Genomic DNA, 27,547 nt, shown 5'->3' with positions numbered 1-27,547 from the left:
CACTTTAAGTCAACACGGCTCTTGGTCTGAATGGTGTACAAGCTTAGATAACAAACTCAATATGGCAAACTCTGGAAAGAAGGCTCCTGTTTGGAAGTGCAAAAGAAAATCTATTAGGAATGTATTAGTCAGAATAAAAGCTGGTAAAATGTTTTTAAGATCAATTCAATAGGTGAGCTCAGAAGATGTTTCCCTTAGCTATTCTGTATACAGATTTCTCAGGGCTTTTTACCGGGAAATGACGGATGTCAAATCAATGGTGGTGCTCCTTTCAAGTTGAGCAGAAAGTAGTTTCTTCCTATTTTTTTTTTAATGAGATAATAAGATTTTTGTTTGTTTTCTACCAGTAAGAACTTGCTCTCTCTCATCTGAAACATCTCAGTTAAACCCATTCATCTGTATCCTTCCTTTAGACCCAACTCTCTTGACTTTTCACTGTTCATTCAATGATTTTCTGCTTCTGTCAGTATCGAAACAAATAACTAACCTAATAAAAATAATTATTGCTAACAACTCTGAACATCCTCTTCAGAAGAGTGAACAGCGGGCTCTCTTGGTTACTTTGTGCTCTGTCATCTACTTTACTTTGTGACTCTAGGTAGCGTTTTGCCCCTTCCCTTTCTATGTTGCTAATTCCATCCAATTTATAGACATGGACAGTGTCTGTGTATGAAAGAGAGATGGAAATAACCACGAGACAATTCAGAACAACTTCTTCATTCCTCTGGTTCACTTTACACAAAGAACTATACCCATAAATAACTAGCACGACAATAATCAGGAGTGTTACGGCTCCCACAGTCTGCATATGGCACTCGAGGTCCTCAGACCTATATAAATGATACTGCCAATTTACACATGCCTTATACATTTGTGATCAGATAAGGGTCAATGTAAATGGACCTTGTGAAAGGGAAAAGTTTTGGAAAGGAATGTGTTAAATCTAGAAGAATGTGTGTGGGATCTCTCTGACTTAGCACAGTGACTATGGTGGAAGGGGTTATGGTATGTTTGTGTTAGTCTTCAATAATTTGGCATGTTTGTCTTTGTTTTTACCTCTCTTTTTCTGTCCTCAGTGGTATGGGTCAGCATCCCAAATTTAGATTTCAGTGCGGTCACTCAAATTCTTCAGACTACTTTGGTTTCATACTTTTTCTTTTCTTGCCCCTATCACTTAACATGAGAAAGGGGCATGAGATTCCAACTCGTGCCTGTGCACCTCTCTGACCAGATCTGCCAATGGATGGGTGATGTTTTAAACCATGGATGTCATGGATTTTGATCCAATTCCAATATGTATTATATGCTACTTATATTGTGATCAGTGGCAGCAGAGACAAAAAGAGATGATATCCCAAAATATTTTTTTTTTTTTTTGAGACAGAGTCTCACTTTGTTGCCCAGGCTAGAGTGAGTGCTGTGGAATCAGCCTGGCTCACAGCAACCTCAATCTCCGGGGCTCAGGGATCCTACTGCCTCAGCCTCCCGAGTAGCTGGGACTACAGGCATGCGCCACCATGCCCGGCTAATTTTTTGTATATATATTTTTAGTTGGTCAATTAATTTATTTCTATTTTTGGTAGAGATGGGGTCTCGCTCAGGCTGGTTTCGAACTCCTGACCTTGAGCAATCCGCCCGCCTCGGCCTCCCAAAGTGCTAGGATTACAGGCGTGAGCCACCACGCCCGGCCTATATCCCAAAATATTTTAATCATCTACAAAGAATGAAAGACAGGCTTTGATTTTCTTTCTGTTGTTTTTTCTTTTCTTTTCTCTTTTTTTTTTTCGAGACAGGGTCTTGCTCTATTGCCCAGGTTGGAGTACAGTGGCATCATCATAGCTCACTCCAGCCTCAAACTCATGGGCTCAAGCAATCTTTCTGCCTCAGCCTCCCGAGTAGCTAAGCTAGGAATACAGGTACACACCATGACACCTGGTGATTATTATTATTTTTTTCTGTAGAAATGGGGTCTCGTCATTGTCCAGGTTAGTCTCAAACTCTTGGCCTCAAGTGATCCTCCTGCTTTGGGATCCCAAAGTGCTGGAATTACAAGGGTGAGCCACCATGCCTAGCCTAAATTTCTCATTCTTAATATAGGCAAAACATTTTCCCCTAAAACTCAAAGACAGATTTAGTATACATTAGTTTTATATTTTCTTTGTAACAGAACTTCACAGATGGCATATGCACAAAGCTTATTCTACTTATATGAAGAATTATCTTCATATAACCTAACCTATTCCATGGTAAGAAGATAAGTTTTAAAAATTCCTCTAAATTATAGCTCCAAGAAACTCTGTAATAGGGGAGTTCCTTACATTCTTACACATAACTATGGCCTTAGATTCTTACACGGTGAAATGATGCAAGAGGAGCCCTATTAGAGCACCCATTCAGTACACATTTTTATATTTTATATATTAATTCTATTCATTCGTTTATACATTTCATACCTATTTATCAGATGCCTAATATTATATTTGCCAATGTTTTAGGTTCTGGGAATATAATAGGAGCACAAAATATGAAGCCCCTCTTCTTGCAAAGTTTATATCCTTGAAGAGGGAGACAGATAAAAACAGTAACCATCACCACCACAACTCAACAAATAAATATATATTAGAATAAAAATGAAGCAGGTTTTGGGTTGTATTTTTCTTCTCTCCTCTCCTGAGTGAGCAGCCCTTTCAGACCACGTCAGGACCTTCTCTAATAGGTGACATTTGAGCAGAGATTTGAATGGAGATCTCAGGAAAGACAAATTTGAGAATCACCAAAAGGAGGTTTAACTTCTGATGGGCTGTATTTACATAGCACTAATCCAGGAAGGCAACCAGAAAACAAAATTTAACCAACTAATTGGTCTAATGAACATGGGCAAAACAACTGGCTTATAGTTTGAATTTCTCACTCTGTACACTGGCTGGTTTCATGGCACATAAATATAAACTAAGACATAGTTTCAGGTTCACTAGCTCTTAGGGCAAAATAAGATCCCTGGCTGGAATCCTGGATGATAAAAATATCTTTGGTGATCATCACCCTTCTCATTCTAGAATTTCAGCAGTGAGTGATGAACCCAGTGAGTAGTTGGAAACCGTGATTGCTGTTGAACTCTGTCTCTCCAAGTCTGCAGTGAGAGTAAGTAGCCGTCATACACCAGCAGGGATGTCAGCAAACTAGATGGTGCTCATGGCAATCTGCCACCCAACATAGATGCATTGAGTGATTTGAAATAAAAAAAAAATCATTCTGCTACTTTATGGAGAATGGATCTTCTGGAGAAATAGTCAAAACAGGAGGTACAGATGTGTGAAAGGAATCAGGAGTTCAAATTGGAGATGCCTAACAGACATATTGAGAAGGCCCTTAGATATGTAAAACTGGGGCTTAGAGAAATTTAAAGGATGGAGATAGAAATTTGATAGTCATGAGAGCATAAATGGCATCTAAATCTATGATTACCATGGTGATATAGAAAAGAGAAGGGTGTCCAATACCAAGCCCTGAGCATTCCAACACATTTACATGTCTGACAAGAGAAAGAGCTAGCAAAGGAAAACAAGACCAGTAACATTATAGGGAAACCAAGAGAATATGATATTAGAAGAGGAAAACCAAGGGATGACAATGTTTCAAAAAAAAAGGAAATGCCCAATTGTGTCCAACACTGCTGCAAAAATGAGTAGTAATCCTAGTAGTGCAATAATAATAATAGCAGCTAATGTGTTATAGCCTTATTATCTGCCAAACATTATTTTAAGGGTTTACACAGATTATACCATTTATGCTCACAATACTTATGTGTGATAGATACTGTTATGGTCATGCTTTTACAGATGAAGAAACTGTGGAAGTGAATATTAATAACTTGCCCTTGGTCATGCAGTCTGACTACTGAATTTAGAAAGATGGATAAAGTTGATGCCTTTAAACATAGCTGTTTCAGTAGAGCAGTGTGGAACCCAGAGTGATTGCAGCAGTTAGAAGGGAAAATGAGAAGTGAGGAAGTAAAGATACTGGGTAGAGACATGCACAAAGTTACTAAGCCTAACACTTAGAATATTCAGTAATTGAGTATTATTAAAATAGCACTGATAATGTGTTATTGTAACTATTCTTTCTTTCCTGCTCAACTATTAATATAAGCACTCTGAGGGCACATTCTGTATTTTTTTTACCTCTATATTTTAGCCCTTACCCGAATTTCTGAATTAGTGTTTATTAGGGTTAGGATTAGGAAGAGGTTAATGTAAGAAATTCATTCTGAGATGCTTTTATAGATAGATAGGGTTTGAATAGATAGAAAGGTCTTAAGTATAATATCACAAAGATGCTCAGACCACTGCTGAGCTCAATATATAAAATTTTATAAAATGTTAAGTCAATGCTTTGCCCAAGATGTTCACATATGGGATGATAGCTCTAGAGGTCTGTCTAGATTGAAGGTTCAAAGCTCAAAAGCCTACAGAGAATAGGCTGCAACGGAAATGAGTAAAATGAACCAGTTTTAGGCTTTGGAATAAGATTGCAGCACACTGGAGAAAAGCCAGAAGTCAAGACTTTTTATGTGAAATCTCTCCATTTTTTAATGTGATATCTAATTTGAATTTTTAAATAATACTGTTCAATGCAGAAAGAACACACCTGTGGGATATACCTGGTCCAAGGGCACTAGTTTATGACTTCTTGTCTGTACAATATCAATCCAGCTGTTGCACAGAGTTGCTTCTGAGTAAAAATCAAACTTACGGTAAAATAAATAAATGAAAGACTTTTTGACATAGTTTATCAGAATTTTATACAGGAATGCAGCTGAGAGTTTAAAAATAAGAGCCATAGGAGAGAAATAATATATATTTCAAGGCTTTCAATGAGAGTAAAAAACTGAAAAACATAGATAACCTTATCATCATTGGTACTTAAAACAAATCTGCCTGAAAAACTGTGTGCTCCAAGGAAACCTCCAATGCACGGGGGCAGCTCTGAGAACTACTGCTAAGGTGGGATAATGAGTTACACCTCTCACACTGTCCCCATTCTGAGGCAGCAGTTGAGGTGACAACCTTAGGCAGCATTCACAAAGTGGGAGGATGAGAGGTCAACTTTTTCTAAGCGAAAAAAGTGTCTTCTACAGGCAGGTAAATATTTTATAACTGTTTGGCACATCTCATAGCATACTGCTTAGATCAAAAGAATATATCTACAGAGATGTTATTTGGAACATCGTATTATACAAAACTATTGCCTGTGGCAATGCTGACAAATAATATTCCAATCCATCAATTAATCTTAAAATAATTTTTTTTTAGCATCCCCAATTACGATGTCTCCCAGAATAACCTCAAAAAGAAATTTTCTTTCATCCACTTTCACATGTCACACCATTTCTCCTGCTAGGGTCTTTGGGATTTGACATCAAGGGAGTGTGGAACTGAGGTGCTAACTTAATGCAGGGGCCAGCTAATTCTTCAATGATTTGGACGTCAGCTAAATTATTTCTTTTGATCAGCAACGGCAGCAGAGTGCTTTGTTGTTTGTGTCTCTGGAATGATACATCATTTACACATAGGTAGACCAAAAATAAAAAGATTGTTTAGTGTATTGGAGCTGAGAGTTGACTTTATTTGCTTGAGTATAAGTTAGAAAGAAGCTGATTTGCCATAACATATTGTCCATCTCTGTCTGTCTGTCTAACTACCTAAGACTACAGGAACCACTTAATATATAGTTTCTGGATTAAATTAAGGGGTAACAGTACACAAAAAAAGTACATGGAATTTCAATTTACTAAAAAAAAAATTTCTTCAAATGAATATTGTGAAGAAGTTTCTCAAAGAATAGCCTTTCTTTAATGTGTTTCTGCTTTGACTGAATAATCTTTATAGGTTCGCTACTTGATATTTAAAAATAAATGATTTTAATCAGCTTCAGTGTTCAAATTAACAATACAAATGCATTACTAAAATGTAGGTTAATTCTCAAATCATAGGTAAATATGGTGTTAGATTGCCCAGTATTGTGTTGTGGAAATAGTCAAATTTGCAACACTACATTTCTTAGGCTTACTATATACACTGATTCATATGGTTTACAATATGTAACTTTCTATATCTCTCTATAAGTTACACATTATAAACTATTCCTCATAGTTTATAATATCTAACTTTATATCTCTATTTCTTCTGGAGATGTTTATATACAGACTTCTCATTTGAGCTCCTATGGACACTTTTTACCTCTAATCATTTTTAAGTATCATATCTTTATTAGAAGTTGTGAAAATATTAACTGAGAATAGCTCCTCGTTTTCATAGGCAGGCCCATGGAACTAAAAATATAGCACTATAGCCTGTTAGAAGAGAATTGTTAGACCCTGAAATCAAGGGCCAGAGTAGTAACTTGCCCTAGTCTGCACAGCTAATCAATGGCAGGGTCGCAACTAGAATCCTAGATTGATGTTTTTGTTTTGTTTTGTTTTAACTGTATAAACTGACTTTTAAAATTAAAAGTATGATATTCAAGAAAGATTTGAGAGCTATAAGTGACTCTAATTTAAATTATTCTCTCATTTGCTATGGATATTAGCTCAACCCCTTTTTCTTTAACAAAGGCACAAAACTATATAATAAAATTATAAAGCTTAATGGATCCAGTGTTAAGCTCAAAATTATTTATCAAAAAAGCAAAGGATTAGGATCACTATCATTTTGGATGTTGGCTAAATTTTTCTACACTGAGCTCCAACAACTATATCATGCCTTTGAGCCACTCAAACGTGTGCCCCCTCTTTTCTTTTCCTCTCTGTGACTTAGGAGGTTTCAAACACAATTCTCATTGCATGGTACAGTGACACATGAAACAAGACAGCTTGCTGACTATGGAAAGCCAAAAAGCATGGCAGCTTGCTCTAAACAAAATCGTTTGAAAATCAGTTTTGCCTTAAGTTTATAAAATGTCATTTTATTAAACTATGTTTTCATTGATGAAAGATGACTGCCATGCCAACGCTATTTTATTTAAGTAGTGAAAATAAAACTCTTTCTTCATCAGACAATAGCACAAAACATATTTTAGTTATATTTTGTTGAAATTATGAAATTATGGATCTTCAAGCTCAATTTTCAAATCGATGAAATAAAACTCAACAGGTTGCTCTATCCACGGACCCACTTCACTAGAACATCTACAGGTCTAAATTTACAGATAAGCCACTCATTGTTCTTATTCTGTATCCAAAGAAGTATTATATAGTGTACTGTGCATAACAAATACTCGTTACAGGTTGATAAAGTTAGAGCAGCTTCTAACTTTCTGCCTTGTTCACCGTTGCCACTGTTATTGATTTATCCTCTAATTTACTTCCATTATTGGCCCAGTCACTGTGGGCAGAGATTTCAGAGAGAGGAGGTACAGAGTAGGCATATGAACCAGGAACAAATCAAAGGTGGAGGCATCCAATAAAAAAGAATGAAATCATGTAATTTGCAGCAACATATTCATTATGTTAAGTGAAATAAGCCAGGAACAGAAAGATAAATATTACATGTTCTCCCTCTAATGTGAGAGCTAAAAAAGTTGATCTCATGGTGGTAGAGAGTAGAATGATAGATACCAGAGGTTTGGGGAGGCTGAGGAAGAGAGGTTGGTTAATGGGTACAAACATACAGTTAGATAGAAGGAATAAGTTTTAATGTTCAATAACAGAGTAGGGTGACTATAGTTAACAACAATGTATTATACAAGGGCTGTCCGGAAAATATCCAGCCATTGTTAGCATAACAAGAACATATTACATGGCTGGATACTTTCCGGACAGCCCTTGTATAATTCAAAACAGCTCAAATAGAGCACTTGAAATGTTCCCAACACATAGAAATGATAAATACTTGAGGTGACAGATACCCCAAATATATGATTGATTATTACACATTCTATGTATGTAACAAAATATCACATGTATCCCATAAAAATACAAATATTATGCATCATTTAAAAAAAGTCTGAGGCATCTGACTGCTCTGGGCATCAGTGTGATGGTGATGGGCCATCAGGATGTTGGTGACAGAAGAATCCCCATGATGTTTTAGTCTCTTCAAGGGTAGCAGAGTGATTCCAGGCCCTTCTATTCCACCCAAGCACCGTACGCATCACAAACCAGAAGTGGGAGCAGTAAAATCCAACTTGATTCAACATGGGTGTGGGTGTGTGGTAATGGTCCCATATCCACATACACCCCTGCAGACAGGGCTGAGAGCCTAAATACCTAACAAACTGGAATGGGGTGGGTGCTCACTAATGAGAGTGGTTGGAACAGCTATAGGGGCACCCTGATAAATACCCACCTTGCCACACAGCATGTCTGCAGCTTAGTGAGGAGAGGGTCCTTTCGATTTCCAGCTGCACTAAGCCTCTTTGTTTCACTGCTCCCCAAAGGTGCTCTGCTTCTGCCCTGCCACGCTCAGAGCAGGCAGAAGGACCAGTGATGGAAAGTTAATATTGCTTTGAGAGTCTTAATCTCTTCAGCTGCTGACAAAGTTGCTTCTAGTCTGCCCATTACTTCTTAGTTCACTTCAATTTCTTTTTTAATCTCTTCAGGAAGGAAGAAATAGGTAAGAGAGAAAGCAACAAAGGGCTAAGAATACTTGTAGTTATCCTACTCTAAAAAAAACTGTTCTTCAGCTTGGACAGCTGAGGAAAATATATCCCAACAGAAAATTTTAAAATTACACTATAACAGTGGAAATGATCATTTAAAAAAACTGGATTTTTTAATCATTTTATTTACGTGTTGCTAGACAAATTCTAAAAGAGCTATAACACTAGTCTCTATTTTTTAAAAGCCAAATTGTAGACTCTCAAGAGCAAGTATCTGGATATTTCTGCTCTTCAAATAAATGGCAAGTGTCCTGCAAACACTTTCTATTCTCCGTGTATTTGTGTCCTGATTACCCCTCATTTTCTTTTAGGCAAATCAGTGTCTCCAGGTGACAGTGTGCCCCAAATCATTGGTTTCAGAATATGGTGCCCTGTCCTACTCAAGGGGAGATCCTAGTGCAGACAAATGCCAATAATTTTGGTTAAGTAGCTAACTGAAAATTTTTTGGCTGTATCTTTTATAGAAACATTGAAAAATAAAGTTAAAGCAATATATGAATATAGTAAAAATACAAACAATATTGAAAAAAGTTAAATGAAAAGTAAAATCTCCTTTGCTTTACTCCCAAACCTAATTCTTCTTCTGAAAAATAGATGATGGTTGACAGTTTCTTGTTTGTTCTTTGAAATAAGAAAGAATGAATAAAAGGAAGAAAGGAAGGCGGGAAGGAAGGAAAGAAGGAAGGAAGGAAAGAAAGAAGGAAGAAAGGAAGGAAGGAAGGAAGGAAGGAAGGAAGGAAGGAAGGAAGGAAGGAAGGAAGGAAGGAAGGAAGGAAGGAAGGAAGGAAGGAGAAAGATGTGCACAATAGGATTATTCTGTGTACACCTTGGCATTTTCCTTTATTTGCTCTACAGCATTTCTTGGAACTTGTTTCCTACCAATGCATTTAGATTATTTTTTCAAAGTTTGTATTATGATATTTTTCAAATATATATAAAATTATAAAGTTTGGTACAATAAGCACCCATATTTCCCCAAAATTATTAACATTTTGCCCTATTTGCTTATTCTATATTTTAATCATCTATCTCTATTTTTTTTTTTGCAGAATGATTTCAAAGTAACTGCAACTATTATTACATTTCATTCCTAAATACTTCAGCATCTATCACTCAGAATCAAGAACATTATCCTATATAGCCATTTCTGTACCTAACAAAAATTGATGATAATTTTCAAATATAATTTAATATCCATTGACTGCTAAAATGTCTCCAATTATTTCCCAAATGTCATTAATTGATTTTTGTGGGAAAACTTGTATTTAATTAAGGATGACATTTTAAATTTGAATGCCAAATCTTTTCAATATCTCATAAATTGGAACAATACTTCGTATATACTTTTTTTTTTTTAAAGATGACATTGGCTTTATAACGAGATCATACTTGTTTGTTTGTTTCCTCGGGGTGCTGTTTAACTTGTAACTCTAATTCCCCATCTTCTATAAACCAACCTATATGCCTCTATTTCTTGCATTGTGGTAAGTGTATTTTGTGTGTCTAATCTCATTTAATCCTTACAATAACTCAGGGATGTTAATAATACCAATATACCTATTTTACTAAGAAGAAAACAGAAGTTAGAGATGTTTACTTTTAAGTCTCTAAGGTCAAATGTTGTCTGTGTTTTCTTCCTTATCTTTTATATATAGTCACATATAGTTTTGTCTAGTACCATAACATTTAGAGTTGAGAAATACTTAATTTTACATGTGAAGAAAAAGAGGCCCAGAGACACCAGTTGTGTGATATGCCTAGTCATGTAATTATTTAGTACATAATTTTCAAATGTAAAAAGCATTTAATGAGTTGGTGTCACCACGGAAGGTCAACCGCCTTCTCGAAGGGTGGCATTACATTTGTAAATCTGCCAACGTACAAAACAGTGTTTACACAGTGTGGTATGCAAAGTACTTGCTAGGTCCGTGCACAAACAATTTTTTTCCTTCCATAGCTATTTATTGTAATGCATCTTAGGGAAAAAACATAACTAGTTTGCAAAATGCATATATTATTCTTTAGTCTGAGGCTCAGTTAAAAACAAAGATGAATTAATTTAAAGGTCAATTTAAAGAAGAATCTTAATAATATAATGGTACAGACAGCACGTTGTTAGTGCAAAAAAATCATGATGATAGAAGGAAATGATTCCATAGAGGAACTCAGTGTTTGAGGATGAGCTCATGTTAACCTAATTCATGTATGAAATTACAGTGTAACTGCATTAATTCATGATGAGAAATAAAACAGATGTATGCACTGGAACTTTTCTCTACATGATGAGTAAATTAACTGCTCATAGGCAGACCTTGAAATTAAAACAAGGACCGGTATTTAAATGATTTTAAAGTTTAACAATTTCAGGACAAATATGTCTAGTTCATCCATCCTCAAAATAGTGCTGGCCTTGCTGGTGGGACTTTTACACTGAAGTTCCACTGTCCAAAATTTCCTATCCTTAAGACATGAAAAGATGACCAGTTCTCTTTTATGGTTGATTAGATATGCTCACATCCCATATTGTTATTGGAAATTCATCTCTGAGAAGATACTTTACCTCTTTAAGAATCATTACATATCTCTGCTCCAACCCATCCTCTGTTGGATATGTAATATAAACATATATTACATAGCCATATAACATATAATACATATTATTTTTATGTCCCTTATGTCTAATTTATGGTAGGCTCCCAAGACTAATACTAGATAGTAGTGATCACGACCTAGAGTGCTGGGTTCTTATCTCCTTACCAGTACATTTTCTTCCATATCACTTAGCATTATGCAAGTAATTTTCTCAGAACAAATAAAATTTCCCACTCTAAGGGATCTGAGACCTATAAAATCCCTAATACAACAGATCACCACCTCATTCTTTTGAACACATTTATAATAAGTAAAATACAGGCCTTACTGCTAACAGTTAATACAATGATGATGGAAGCATGGCAACTTGCCACCAAAGTCCCATAAAGTGTAAATAATTCATCCTCAGCTAGGCCGCCATCCTCCACTTTGTTTTTGTTTCATTTATCTAGCTTGATGATATGAGAAATACAAAAGGAATTATTTATACTCATTCAATGGATCTAAAAATGAGGATTGCCAGTTTGTCTTCTATTTTTACCATTCTAGAGAAATCCTGCTACTGGGTGTGGATCAAGAGGAGAGCTAGAGGCCAGGTTTGTCCATCTTCACAGTTTGTATCTTTAAAGGCTGGCTGCATATCCATCTATGTTTAGGGTAGGGGTTAGAGATACAGTCTCTTTGATTGAATGGTACCAAAAGCCAAGTTTCCAAATAAGGGGAATGATTATAGAAGTAACTCTCTCAACTCTGTCTCCTAAGAGTTTGCTCTCACAGACTTAAATGGAGTTAAAATGGAATCACTGTGTGTCCTGACATACAAAGGGCCACATTCACTTAAAGTGTTTTAGTTCTCTCCAATTCACAACAAGCTACCATGTCAAAAAGTCGTTTGGGGTCAAAACCACAATGTATATACACTGCTAAGAAAATGAAAAGACAAGCCACAGACTGGAAGAAAATATTTGCAAAGCACCTGTACGATAAAAAACTGCTCACCAGCATATGTAAAGAACTCTCAAATCTCAATAATAAGAAATTAATCATTTCAATTTTTAAAATGGGCAAAAAAATGAAATAGACATTTCACCAAAGAATAGATGCAGATGGAAAATAAGCACTTAAAAAGTTATTCAAATTTATCAGTCAATAGAAGAATGCAAATACAAATCACAACAAGAACACCACACACCTATTAAAATGTCTCATAAAAAAGTCTGATTATACCAAATGCTGACAAGGATGTGGAGCAACTGGAACTTTCATGCACTGCTCATGGGATAATGGTATAGCCACGTCTGAAAATTATTTCATAGTTTACTTTAAAAATTAAGCATACACTTTCATATGACTCAACCATTCCATTCCCATATATTTATTTAAAAGCAATAAAGACATAAGTCTACACAAAACCTGTACACAAATGTTTATAGCAGCTTTACTCCTAACTGCCAAAATCTGGAAACGTTTCAAATGTCATTAAGTGGAAAGGATAAACAAATTATGGTATGTCAGTACTGTGGTATACTACTGATCAGTTAAAAGGCATGGACTATTGACACATTCAGCAACACGGATAATTCTCAAATGCATTATGCAAGAGGAAAGAAGCCAGATTCAAAAGGCTACATAATGTATGATTTCATTTATATGTAATTCCGGAAAAGGCAAATATATAGGGACAGAAATTAGCTATCAGTCGATTGTCTGGAGAGGGCAAAGGAAGGGAGAGGAGGCTTGACTATAAAAGAGTATGAAGGAAGTTTTCAAAATGAGGGAAATGCTCTACATCTTGATAGTGGTGATGCCTACACAACTGTATAGGTTTGTTGTTCACAGAGCAATGTATTTCAAAAAGGAAACATTATCACATGTAAAGTATATCTAAAAAACTAACTTACACACACACACACATCATAGATGGATATATTCAATACTTGCATTATGGAGATATGAGCCCTACTAAGTCCAAACCATATCTAGACCAATAGCATCTATGTGCCCTATACTATGATGGGCACTGGAAATAAGATGATAAGGAAAAATAGACAAAGTTCTTGCCTTCCTGGAGAATTAATCTAGTGGAGATATTAATTAAATCACTGTATAAATGTGAAATTACCCACTGCAATAAAGGCTTTGTGTTTTGAAGAAAACTGCTTGAGTAAAGGGTTTTATGATCAAGTCAGTCTGGGGGACCCTTGCACTCCTTTCCACTTCCCTCCCCCACCTCATTAGCATGTTAACATGTTAAGAACCCCAAGAATCTATGTAATGACTATAAATATGTTTAATATTTACTATATGTATTTGTCTGTGAAATAATTTGCCTATTAGCATCTCAGAGGATACTATATGCAAAGAGACTCAAGAATAACTATATTATATTTTTTCAATTTTTAACTTTCTTCATTAAAGTGATAGTAAAAGAAAGATAGAAGGCAAGCCAAAACCACTAAAAGGTAAAAAAAAAAAAAAATCAATCTTATTCAATATTTCTCTCTCTCTCTCTTTTTTTTTTTTTTTGGTCTTTGAATAAGAGAATGAATCAGGAACTAAAAAGAACTGTATGTTCTCTCCAGATCTATTTTTGATAAAATCTGCCTGTTTGGCAACATTTTTAGCCTCAAAATATATTATCCAAACACCAGAATTCTTGACCTGGAACCATGAAGAAATTTTGACTTTTACTTAACAGGTTTGCTGTGATATTTTCAGGATGAAGCAAATGAGTAAATGCATTGATATTATTGAGTTCAATGCTTCTTACTTTGGGATAAAGAAGATACACATATTTAATGGGGGAAGGCAGAGATCGATGTCGGATTGAATTAGAATTAGAGATATCACTATGAATTTATTATTTAAAATAATAAATGGGCTAGGGCCCACTGCCACTTTAACAACAGAAAAAAGGAAAAATATGGTATTTGCTAAAATAGTTTTTATTCTGCTCATGACCAACTTTATGTTCTTTTTCAAATCACCTTCTCTTTTTCTTTTTCCTAACCCCTTTCCTGTAGTTTCAGTTGAGCTGAAAATTGTTTCCTTCAAAGTGAAATTGTTTTGGAGTTTTCAGCAAATACTGCCATGGCTTAGATTTTGAAATTTCTGATGTGAAAAAAAAAAAAAATATATATATATATATATATATATATATATATATATCCTAGAGGTTGACTTTTCTGTCATCTAGGGTGGTTTCTAACTTATATGACTTAGTTTCAAGCAGAAAGCAAGCATTACAAATATCTCTATACACATTGATTTCTACAGTCTCATTTACTTTGCCACACCCAGAGACAATTTTGAAGTCAATGGACAATCATTACAGAAATTAAATGGGGGAATGAAACAAAAGCCAGTTTCTAATGATTAAAAAGAAGAAAACTAATTACAAGCAAATGGAAGAGAAAATAGTTTGGAATGAATCATGCCATATGGTTAATTATTAATATATCAGTAATCTAAAGCTCTCCTTTGACATGGAAAATACACTGGTGTTAGTGAATTTTTCCTTCTGAATGTGAAAACAGATCAGTGTATGGGTTAGTTTGTTTTACTGTTTTATGTCCAACTTCTCCTTCTGATGTTTAGTCTTTTTATATTTTTATTTTACTACTCAAACAATCATATGAGCACAGGTATCTGTTTTGTGCTCCTCCATTAAATGCAATGTTTGATCAAGACAAATGTTTGAGCCTACTATATAATATTTAAAAGTACTCCAAATAAAGGAATGACAAAGCTGTTTTAAAAGGATTGAACTGGTGAAGGTCAGAACGTTTGTGGCCAGGTTAGCACTGCCTCAAAGGTTAGCCATCCATTTTTATTTCTGTGGCATTTTGTGGCCTTTGGAGTTGTAGAGTGGTCTATACTTAAAAAAATAAAAAAATAAAAAGGAAAAGAAAAAGAAAAAAACACACCAAAGTACACCACTTGGATTTTAAATTGAAAGGAAAAGATGGAAGGGTTCATACTTTTTTATTTTACTTGTACTTTAGTCTATAGAACTCTATTTTTTTCCTGAAGTTCAAGGCACCTCCATGACAAGTTATTTGTAGAAAATAAAATAAAATCTATATTCCTCATGATGCATGCCTGAGATTTATTCTTCAATTAGCTCTAACCCTCTATTCTTTATGGAATGAAATTTGGCTCAAGGGAATGTTAAATACTTTAAACTGATAGAATATCCCTAGGTGGTTGATCAGTTGGGATTGACCAATCTTTAGACAACTATTCAGTGGGCTTTTAAATGAAATTAGTAATGATAGTTTATTTCCTAGTAATAAACACTAGATGTTCCTCATGAACGTTCTTCATATGATTTAATGCAAATAGCACACTGAAGCAAACAGGATTTTGCAAAAAGAACAAATAAACTAAAAGAAACAAAAACACCCTTTAAATCCTCTTCCCAACATGGAAAACCAAATAGCTAATCCTACCTATTTAAAGTCATGCTTTAAAAAAGATTGGAAGTCATAAAATACAGTGGAAATGGTGGACATAAATTTAAATTTGGGGGTTAGACAGACTTGTAGTCAAATTCTAGCTCTTTTTTATTAGTTGTTAGACCTTTGGCAAGGTACTTAAACTCCATTTTCTCACAAATAAAATGATCATGTCTAAGCCATAAAGTTGCTTTGAACATTAGATAAAATAACATGTAAAATGTTTAACACAGAGCTGGCACATAAAATAAGTGAATTGTTTTGATTTTCATTTTAACTGTAATTACTGAGTGTTTAGTTGCAATTTCCTTTCCTGTTCTGTACTGTGTTGTTCTGAGTTTCTTGGGAGAACTGTAAAGGAAGCATTTTAAAGAAATTTGAAGGCTCAGTTCTTGCTTATGAGGGATTTGAATCTTCAGGGATCACAGATTAGAATTTTATTACTAAGTCTTTCTAGAAAACTTAGGAGAAATAACTTGGTAGTGAGAATATATCTACCCCAGATAATCTGTCAACTCCATCTTCCATTATTCTACCCATTTTAACACCTTAGTTTGAGAACCCACTGTTTCTGGAAAACACCGGCAGATTTTATGGTTTTGTTTGGGCAGGTCTCTTTGGAATATTCTTAGCCCACTGAATTTTGACCTGCCTTGATTATCATATACTTCAGAACTAAGATCAAATGATTCTTCTCCTGAAGATATTCCAGTACCCTGAAAAGTATCCATTTTTACTTCATTGATATTCTTGTAGCAGTTAATACTATGACTAAAATACTGCTGTGTTATAGTCACTTGTTTGCATGTCCTATCTTCCCTAAAATGTTATGAGTTAGTACATTACTTCCTCTATGCCCAGTGAAAAACTTCCTGCTACACGATATTCGCAGCTGCCATGCAATGATTTATGTTCAATTAATCAGAAATCACTGTATTTTCAAAGCAAATGGCTATATTTTCTCAGTAGAAGGAATGCCAACCATATATAAAAATAACTGTTTCATCTTGAGTCCGCTATTATAGTTTATACTCTATAGTCATTTTTGTAACTAATATAATGGGTGATGCATTGTTTCATTTTGTATTGGGTTAATAATGATTGCTGTAGATTCTACCAATGGCTAGATACCTTAGAATGTCACTGGGACACCTTTGTTTAACATAATTCTCTTGTATATTTTAATGTTGAATACTAAACTTAGCATGGAAAAAAATTCCTATAATTCAATGAATCTAAGATGCTATCAAGTGTAAGATTCATCTCCTCTTCAGAGATATTAAAAAGTACAAATATGTGCATCTTACAATTGATAAAGTATGACATAATAAACTCCTAATGGCAGTACATATTAGGATGCTTTTGGCTGCAAGTTACAGAAGACTGATTTAAACACTAATAACACAATTTTCTCTGCAGGTTTGGTTAATCTAGCCATTCAAAGGTGATATCATATAACCAGGTTTTTAACATTATTTCCTCAGGCATTGCTTTTTGTCCTCATGCCTGATCTGCCACTGGCTGCACGATGGCTTACACACCTGGCACTGCTGGCTCAATTAGTACACATTCAGAGATGCGATTCTTTTCACATGTCTCTTTTCATCAGTGGAAAATCTTTCTCAGAGGTTACCCCAACAGACTCATGATTCTTTGGCCAGAGTTGGATCACATGCCTTTTCTCAAGTCAATCCCTGGCAGAGGGGATGCAATGATCATCATTGGCTAAAGTGGTTCCTGTCCCAAGCCCCAAGGAATGGTGATAGGAGCATCTCTTTCAAGAACATGGACATGTGGAGGAGATCATGTGAACAATATTGAACTGCTGGTAACAAGGAAGTGGCATTAATTTGAGTAGGTAACCAATGTGTCTGCTGCATTATGTTTATTTGTGTTTCTGCTTATGTATATATGTTTCTAAAGCCAGTTCTTTGCCAAGGTAACATTTATTTAATTGCTTAACATTTATAACCAAAATCTCTTGGAGTTTATTTGAAGTTAAAAAAAGTCTAATGATGAGTGTCAGAAGGATTCATCAACTACTTTTTTCTTAAAACCCCTCTGATTAAGTAATAATGCCTTAATTAAATTGATTGAAAATAACTCATAAAAATGTAAAAGAGGGGCACTTCATGAATATCCCAATTGTAGCTAGCATTAACTATTTTGCTTAATATACTAAACCCTCCTCTATGGAAAAGAAAGCATCCTCTATCTTGATGGTAAGAGGAGAGGGATATCATTTTGAGGCTCTCTAGATGATGATAATGTAAAAAAAAATAGCTTTTATAGGCTAATTAGTACTAATATTACAAGTCGTTAAAGAAGATATTTTCTGACAGATGATTTGAAAGCCTATTAAATATATGTCAAAAGAATAAATGAATTAAGCCCATACCTAGCTAAAATTTTGAAAAATGTGGCACCAACTAGACCATGAAAAGGGTACCTTTTTAGAGTATGAAAACTAAAACAAGAAGACAGGGCATCGCCTTGTTTGGCCTCAGTGGGGAATATGTGCATTGGGTGACTCAAATTTTTCACTGCTCTGTGTGGGTGGAAGTGCCACAAGTTTTGGGCACATTTACAGGTTATAAATAAATTTTAGCAAATAAGCAAATTTATAAACATGGAATCTGCAAATAATGAGAATTGACTTTACTTTGAATCACATGAAGCCTCTGCTTAAAATCATTAATGATTTCCCATTTCACTCAGAAAAAAAAAATACAATTCCAAATCCTTAACACAGCCTACAAGGTTCTGCATAACTCCACACTAGCCTCTCTGTCTCTTCTCAAGCTACCTTCTCTCTGCAGGCTGTGGGTTAGCCACATGGATATTTATGCTATGGACATACCAAGTTTTCCCTACCTGTAGACTCTCACACATGTTTTTTATGTTTTTACCTCCACACTGCTATGCTCTTCTTGTCATACACACATTACACACCACACACACACACACACACACACACACACACACACACACACACACACACAGAGTTCGTTCTTTCTTGTCCATCAGATCTCAGCTAAAATATCCTCTTTTCAGAGATGATTTTCATAACCACCCAATTTAAAGTAGGTCCCTTCTGTTAATAGCTCTCATAATATCTCTTTGTGCTTCTTTTTATAGCTTAATAGGATTTGTAGTGTGGTATTTATTTATTTGTTTAGTGTTTATCACTTGAACTGCAAGCACCATGACAATAGGGATCATTCTTTCTTGATTACCAGTGCATATGTATTCCTAACATTGTGTCCAGCCACTGCAGTCCCTTAATAAAAATACTAGCTCACTGAATGACTGAGTGAATGAATATTGCTTCTAAAAATTAATTACTTTCTGCTACACAAAAATCTTCTCACAATTGACAATTAGTAGCTAGACAAAACTTATGTGAGATTCGCCAATCCTACACAAAATTCAGAAACGTGAGCTGGTGACATCCATCTGCAAAATACCACAGTATGACAGAAACACTGCCAGCAGAATGATGCCACCACTCCGGCACCTGCTTTAGACTGTGCTTGCCTTACAACAAGCAGAGATCATCACTGCCAATAGCTGGGGAATAAGGTATACAGACAGAGTGCGATAGAATAAAATAACTGGAGACCAAATGGTTATTTTAAAGAAAGACACACATATTTGCCTGCTTTTGCCATATATCCAAAATGTTTTTGACTTTCATGTGCAAACTCGGCCATTCAACAAACACTCACTAAACACCACCCATCTCTAGATGCTGACCTAGGCATTGAGGATAAAACATAATAAGAGTAATATCACACTGTAGCATTATAAAAGCCAATATTGTCATTTCTATATATTGGGACCTGCATGTATAAACATATGTGATAGAACTGCTGTAAAATATCTGAAAGATGCCACTTGATCACAATCATGGACTTAGTTAATATTACTTCTTAATTTGTTCTCCTTATCCTTCATGCTGTATTTTCTCTTCTCAATGACAATGCCAGGAAGAAAAAAGCACAGTGCAATCCTACATGCAGGTTTAAGTTCTTAAAAATATTTTGTGATATAGAAGTGTTCATTCAAAAAGTAACTATTATTGTCAGGCACTCCACTGGATGTTGAATGAATGAAATGGACCTAGGCCCTATCCTCATGCAGCTTAATTCTAGCATGTGGTTGGGGGAAGTTATTAGATAAATGATTTTATAAATTATATATATGTACACACACACCTAACATCAATGACTATCTATGTAAATATATCATTGCAAATTGTGGTAAGTTCTAGAGAGTAAAGTAAAAGTGCTAAAAACGTATTCAGTGGAGAGGGGACAGGGAAAGTAAAGTATTCCTGAGCTGGAGCTGTACTTGTGAGAGTCATCAATAGTGTAACCAATAGAATACAAGAAAAATACTGATAAAAATAAATAAACAAGTGGGAGAGAAGGGAAAGCTGTTTCCTACAGTAGAATTCCACTAAGAAATGGACTAGAAATAATGGTGTTAGAAAATCATTTGACAACCACCATAGTAATAATCGTTTTAGGCAGAAATAGTAAGTGGTATATATGAGAAACAGAATATTTACATAGCCTCAAAGTATTTCTCTATTAGATATTTATTGTCTACAAAGAAAGGAAAGGTAACATGGGAGTCCTGAAACCTGGCAAGATATCCCCTTAATAAAATGAACAATGTTAAGTAACATCATCAGTAAAGGAAAAAATTGATATAATTCGCTTCCCAATGCACTAAGAAGGATGCAATTTCATTTCTGTGATATTTCTACCAAACATGCTTAACTTGAATTTAATCACAAATAACATAGGCAAACTAACTTTGAGAGTCATTCTGCAAAATAAATGACCTGTACTCTTCAAAAAACAACAGAGAGCTTAAAGAAGTCCTCTGGATAAAAGGAGATTAAAAAGAAACGAAAAGAAATACAACACATGATAATGGATTCACCTAGACTAGGAAATTTTTATTTTGTTATGAAGAACATTAGTGGTGTAATTAGTGAAATTTGAATAAGTTTTGATAGCAGTAATGTTTTGCTATTACTTTTCTCATTTTGACAATTGTTTTGTGGTTATGTAAGGAAATGTCTCTGTTTTAGGAAATATATACTGAAGTATTTTGGAGTAAAGGTGTGTCATATCTATATTCTCAAAAGGTTCAGAAAAATTTATGCACACACAAACCTATGTTGAATTTGAGTGATATACATAAAGTGTATATGGGAATTCTTTCTTCTACTTTTGCAATCTTCCTGTAAATCTGAATTTAACAAAAAATTTTTAAAATATTCTTTGGTCCAATATGTTTTTGGAGATTTTGTGTTAGAAGAAATTATTGAAGCATTAACTAATAAAAATATGAAACTGGGGGAATATCTCAAGCACTGAAGTGGAATAAAGTTTCAAAGAATAGAACCTTTCATAGTGGGCCAGGTAAAAAGAAGGAAAAAGAAGTTCCAAAGTGTTTTATACCTTTGCTTTTTTTAAATTTGTTATTGTTGGTCTATTTTTTGCCATAGTAAAATGTGATAGGTTTTCACTTGGATTTAATAAGGGCTAAAATGACAGAAAGCCAGGAAATGGTAAATGAAGAAAATCTTAATCCAACAGCAAAATATCTGAAAAAAAAAAACAAAAAACGAAGGAGAAGCCCATTATAATATTCCTTTTAATTATCTAGATTCAAACATGCTGGAGGCAAAACCATGGGAGGCAGTGTATTAGAGAAAATCAGGAGCCTGGGCCTGGCTCTTTAATTATAGCAAAGTGATGTTGAGTAGATTATAACCTTGCTGGACCCTACTCTCCTCATTAATTAATTAAGTAAATTAGCCTGGGTGATTTTTAAGTTTCCCTCTGACTCAAAATATCTATGATTCTGTACTTCCCAAATTACAAATGATAAAAGAATTTGGTAACTTGAAATACGGGCTACCCCATTTCTCCAAAAAAAGTTTTACAAAGATTTCCTTGTGTTTTGTTTCACTGTGCCAGGCACTGCTTGTGGCCTACTAACAGCAGTGACCCATTTCTCACTGCTAACAGAACCTTAATTTTGTGTAGGCCAGGGTGGAACAACAACAGGCTATTCCTTAATGATAGTAAGAATCCATTGTCTCTCAGCCCCAGGGGTGACTCATAATGGTTTTAAGCAAATCGTGAAACTCCCAAGCCTCTTTGCCAATGATAGGTTTCAGAGTGAACATGGAAGTTTTGCCTATGAAAAAGGGAAGTTTGCTGAGATAGGGCGATTCTGGGAAAGATTTTCTTTTCAGATGAAAAGATAAAAACTCACAAGGAGAAAGCATTTCTCCCCATCTCCCTCCATTATTTTTCCTGCCTTTAATGTGGCCCTATGATGTATGTGATAGTTAGAGCTCAGGCAGCCATCTGTACTGAGGTACAGAATATTAAGGCCTGCTTGGGGTCATATAAATTTATAAGGCTCAAGGTATGCACCCATTTCCTGGAGAAGTTGGCCACTTCTTAAGGAAATGGGAATTGACAGCTCTGAGCTATGTGCCTGGCGATGTTTATCCTGGACTTCCTAGGATTGTTTATCCTGGGCCGTCCAGGGATGCTTACCCTAGGCTCATGCCCGGAACTGATATGTGAGACCAGTCACTACAGGCCCAGGTTCCTGGCCAGATCCGGGACCTCAGTGACCAGAGCATATGCCTTTTTGGTGCCAAAAGCCTTCCTTTGTTCAAACCACTATATAACAGCACTAAAAAGCCCCCCAGAGGGCCGCTGCCTACCTGTTTGGTATCCCAGCGTGTTGCCTTCACCGCTGCCTGAGAGACTGTGCTGCCTACCTGCTTGATATTCCAGCGTGTTGCCCTTCACCCATGCCTGAGAGACTGCCCATGAGAATTAGCCCCAGGTGTTGAGATTACCCACGATGATAAGCCTCTGGTGCTGAAAATGGGATCCTAGTGGTATGATTACTCTTTTGTGTTCTTGCCCTGAGGTACTTTTCTCTTACTTTCTCTCTTTTTTTGTCTTCCCCCTTAATAAATGTAAGTAAAAGTGGTGTGGCTTGTGGTGGTGTGTCCTGCGGATCAAACTTAAATTAGAAAAAAGTCTGTGCACAGCAACTGATAAAGTTAATTATCAATACAAATTGGTGTAGCCTGCAGGATCCCCACCACCACCAAAGCAATGCCGCTTCTCCCTTTAAATAAAAAAGAAAAAGACCTGGAAGGCTTCTAGGTTTAGATGTAGGAGATATGGAGAATTGTAACAAGTGAGGACATCATGATGAGAAAATAAATAATGCCAACCGGGTCTCCTGTAAGAAAATGTTTCAGGCCCTGCTAAGGGCAGGAGTGTCCCCCAACAAGCTAGTTGGGATCCCCACTAAGGATATGTGGCAGTTGTATTAAGATAAAGTAAAGCGAGTGAACGGGGTAAATGTAAAAGGAAAGGAGGTGAAAGAGAGTAATAATACCTTTTGATGTCCTGTTTTTTACTGCTCCACCCCCCTTCCCCTGGAATCTATCTCTTCTGAGAGGTCATAAAGTCCCTGCTAAGCAGATCAAAGTTACTATAAGAAACTTGCCGCGGCGAGAACACTCAGTAGTTGTCCCCATTCCTTCATCATTCCTGAATATATCATTAGAATTGACATATTAAGAGGCATGTTACTAAAACTAAATGATAAAACCTGCTATTTTGCTATTCGAGTCCTAAAGGTGTTTTCAGTGATTGTGAAAAAGTGTTAATTGATCTTATTCATTTGCCTAAACCACAACAGACTATTAATTGTAAGTATATAGAATCCCTGAAAGATATGTTACACTCATCAGACTATTAAAATCTATGTAAATGCTAATGTGATAATCCCCATAATTTTGCTGTTTCAAATGATGTTATCTGGCCAGCATTTGGTAAAGAAAACTGATGGCTCTTAGATGGTAAAAACAGGACTCTAAATGAGTTCTCTCCTCTTAGTTTCCGGGCAAAAAAGGTGCCGGAAGCGAGACAAAATAAGTGTCCCATTTTAAACAACAATTGCTAGCAGCATACTGGGCATAAAACTGGATAATTGACCAAAAATGGTATATCCAAAATAGAGCTAAGGCCCTTGGAGGTGCTATCCTTACATGAACAAGTAATTAAAGCCCCCGTTAAAGATGATTTTCAGCCAATTGTAATAGAAAGAGTCAACTCCCCCGTAGTATATAATCATGGCTATAATTCCCTCTCAGCTAAACAGAGAAGACATGCCTGGTTCACTGACGGCTCTGCCTGGTATATTAGAAATATCAGGTATTAGAAGGCAGTAGCCTATAACCCCATCACAAAAATGATCCTAGAAACCAGTGGCAAAAGGGAAAAGCAGTCAATTTGCTAAATTATAGGCAGCCTATCAGGCCATGAATTTTGAAAGGGACAAAGAGTGCCATATTTTCACTAATTCATGGGCTGTGGCCAAAGATTTAGGCACTTAGATGCCTAAATGGAAAAAAGATCAATGGAAAATCTATGATAAAGACCTCTGGAATGCTGATATTTGGAAAGATATATAAAAACTGCCAATATCACTAACTTGTCTGTGTTCTATGTAGATGCTCATGTAAAGAAAGCCTCAGTGGAACGTGAGTATAATGCTGATGTGGATCGTCTAGCAGCCATAGCTGAAGTGGAACTGTCTACACCCATCAGTGACGAAGCGCTAGCCTTTGCACGATGGATTCATCACAAGACAGGACATGCAAGGTCTGCCGCTATGCACAGGTGGGCCCAGGGCCATGGAATAAGTGTCCCTTTATATGAGTTAAAGACTGCAAAAGAACAATGTACTACATGTCAGTTAAATGAGCATAGACCTCTACCTAAGATTGTAACTGGAGAATTAATGCAGGGTAGAGCACCTGCTCAAATTTGGCAAATAAATTATATTGGGCCTTTGCCCCAATCTAAGAGATGCAAATATATTTGCACCTGTGTGGGCACATATGTGGAGGTCCTTGTAGCCTGTGCACACAAGCAGGCCACACAAAACCACACAATTAAAACTCTGGATGTTCTCACTCTGTATTATGGTACACCATTACAGATCCAGAGTGATAATGGATCCCATTTTAAGGGCAAATTGATTGATAAATATTGTTAGAAAAATAACATTGAGTAAATATATCACGTCCCCTATTGGGATCCCTAAAAGAAAAATTAAGAAAGGATGGGATCCTCTGCAGGTCATTAAAAGGACAATTTGTTCTTGGCCTTACAGTAATTAAGACAATCAGATATTTAAAAGGCTTCCCAAATGTTTCTTAAAATGTACCCCACTAATCAATTGTTTTTACACAATTAGATCCTTTGCCTCCTGCTCTGGATGATTGCCTGCATCAAAGCCTGGCCCCCCCACCCCCCGAACTCAACTGTGGCATAGTAACCAAACTAGCCCCATTTTCTTTCATTGGGGTTGGAAAAATTCCACAAAGGGCCACCAACAGGACTCCTTCACTTGCCCGGCTAATCAACCTTGTTATGTTTTTAATGGTACAATAGAAGGACAAAATTTAACAACAACAACAAAAAGACAAAAACCTCTTTAAAGGCTAGGATACTTTCAAAACTGTGTTAAAAGTGTGTCGTGACTGTTAAAAGTAGATAAAATCTTGTAACTTTCTCCATCTTTGCACAGTCGTGCAGCTGGCAAGGAGGGGAGGAGGAAAGGCAAGTTCAGATGCAGGATGGGTGGCTGGGACAGATTGGTCGAGAGATGCTCCTGAGAGCTGTGGTGCCTAGTGTAGCCCAGGTTAGCCCAGCTGTGACTTTGGGGTCAGCCAGACTCTCCTGCAAGGGTACAGCTGGCTCCAATAAAGATACCTGGCAGCATCTGCCCACTCCTGACAGCTGCGTGCTAGCAGGGGCTGAGAGACAGAGAGAGAGAACATCTGGGAATGAAAGTGTGGATTAAAAAAAAAAAACCCAGAAACCAGTAAGTAAAAGACAGGTGTAGAAAAAGTAAAAACAAGGCAAGAGGATGTTGAGAGCAAGAGGTGGCCACACCTACCTGTCGTTGGGTAGGTGAGAGGGAGGCCACAAAACTCATGCTGCTTTGATCAAGCCCAGTGAAAAGGCCCTGGGAGGTAGAAAAGGTAGCCAGACAGATAGACAAAAATACAAATGGAAGAAAAAAAAAAAGGTTGTAGCTAAAAAGCTAGCTTAGCTTTGCTTTCCAAAGCTTCAACTTCATGTTAAAGAAAAACTAGAACCCAATTCTTGCATCATTAATATTTGAGGAAAAGAAAAACAGGTGATCTTATTTTAGCACAAGGCATAAAAGCTGATCATGGCACATGCCCACACATGCAAGGCAACCCTAACACTTGGAGAGCTATGTTCTCTATCAACAATAATACTTGGGTAACCATACATACTCCATCTATTAACTGTACTGATTTGTGGTGTATTGGCACCATTATCTGCTACTTGCCCAAAGTTACCAAGATATTATGTGCCTTTCATACTCTGCCTGTAATTAAAAACGATTATTTTCTACACCCTCAAATAGAAGGTATGCATATAGATAATGTAAATATTACTTATAAACTTACTGTGTATCTACTGACTGAGGACCGTCCTGTAACGGCCTCCTGCGTGTAATAGAGCCTTGCCTGTTAGCCCACTCAGTTAATCTATGTATTCTCACTGCATATCCCATAAGTAATTTCTCTGTCTTATATAAAGTAAAACCTCAACATGTTTGTTTTGTTAATTCTAATGTTTCGGAGCTCCGTGCTATGAGATTTTCTTCCCCTTTCTTGGGATGTCTGCAGCATCTCGAGTTGCTCCACTGGAACGGTGATGTTTTCTACTTGACCCCCATCTAGAGGATGATGAATCTTTTACCTGGATCCCTTGTCGCTTGCAGCCTCCTTCACATACCTAAACTTGACTCTAGCAACTATTTTGCAGAGCTCTCAGTTATTGTCCCACCACTTGGCCATCAATAACAAAAAAACTTTAGCTAAACATTGACTGGCTACAACTATTGTGTCCAATCAACTAAAAGACATTTCCCATATCATAATTCAAGACTCTAATCATCACTGGAGAGATTTCTTGTTTAACAGTACCACTGTTCACAAATACTTTTCTGCTATATTTACCCCTGTTTTGATTATTATTGTGATGCCTATCATTGTATGTCTTTGTAATTGCTAGATGTATTGCCATATGAGACAATTGTATCATGCTTTCATGTTCAAACAAGCCCATGTAAACTATGCATATTCCCCCAAGCAGCCCTAGGACTGAATTGTACTAAGGTACAGAGTATTAAGGCCTGCTTAGGGTCATATAAATTTATCAGGCACAAGGTATGCACCTATTTCCTGGAGAAGTTGGCCACTTCTTAAGGAAATGGGAATTGACAGCTCTGAGCTATGTGCCTGGCGATGTTTATCCTGGACTTCCTAGGATTGTTTATCCTGGGCCGTCCAGGAGTGCTTACCCTAGGCTCATGCCCGGAACTGATATGTGAGACCAGTCACTACAGGCCCAGGTTCCTGGCCAGATCCTGGACCTCAGTGACCAGAGCATATGCCTTTTTGGTGCCAAAAGCCTTCCTTTGTTCAAACCACTATATAACAGCACTAAAAAGCCCCTGGGGGGTGGGGGGCTGCTTCCTACCTGTTTGGTATCCCAGCGTGTTGCCTTCACCGCTGCCTGAGAGACTGTGCTGCCTACCTGCTTGATATTCCAGCGTGTTGCCCTTCACCCATGCCTGAGAGACTGCCCATGAGAATTAGCCCCAGGTGTTGAGATTACCCGCGATGATAAGCCTCTGGTGCTGAAAATGGGATCCTAGTGGTATGATTA

The 27,547-nt window shown here is 36.4% G+C and overlaps 1 protein-coding gene and 1 pseudogene across 3 annotated transcripts in view; both read right to left on the bottom strand.

Annotated features, from left to right (window-relative positions):
• B3GALT1 (beta-1,3-galactosyltransferase 1) overlaps positions 1-27,547 on the bottom strand; it is a 492,457-nt gene that overhangs the window by 195,247 nt on the left and 269,663 nt on the right. The gene's annotated exons all lie outside the window — the stretch shown is intronic.
• Positions 8,789-8,825, bottom strand: LOC142872419 (uncharacterized; annotated as a pseudogene).

The sequence above is a fragment of the Microcebus murinus genome, chromosome 8 (assembly GCF_040939455.1).
Source record: "Microcebus murinus isolate Inina chromosome 8, M.murinus_Inina_mat1.0, whole genome shotgun sequence".
NCBI classification, from domain to species: Eukaryota; Metazoa; Chordata; class Mammalia; order Primates; family Cheirogaleidae; genus Microcebus; species Microcebus murinus.
This window is presented reverse-complemented; position numbering and strand designations above follow the sequence as displayed.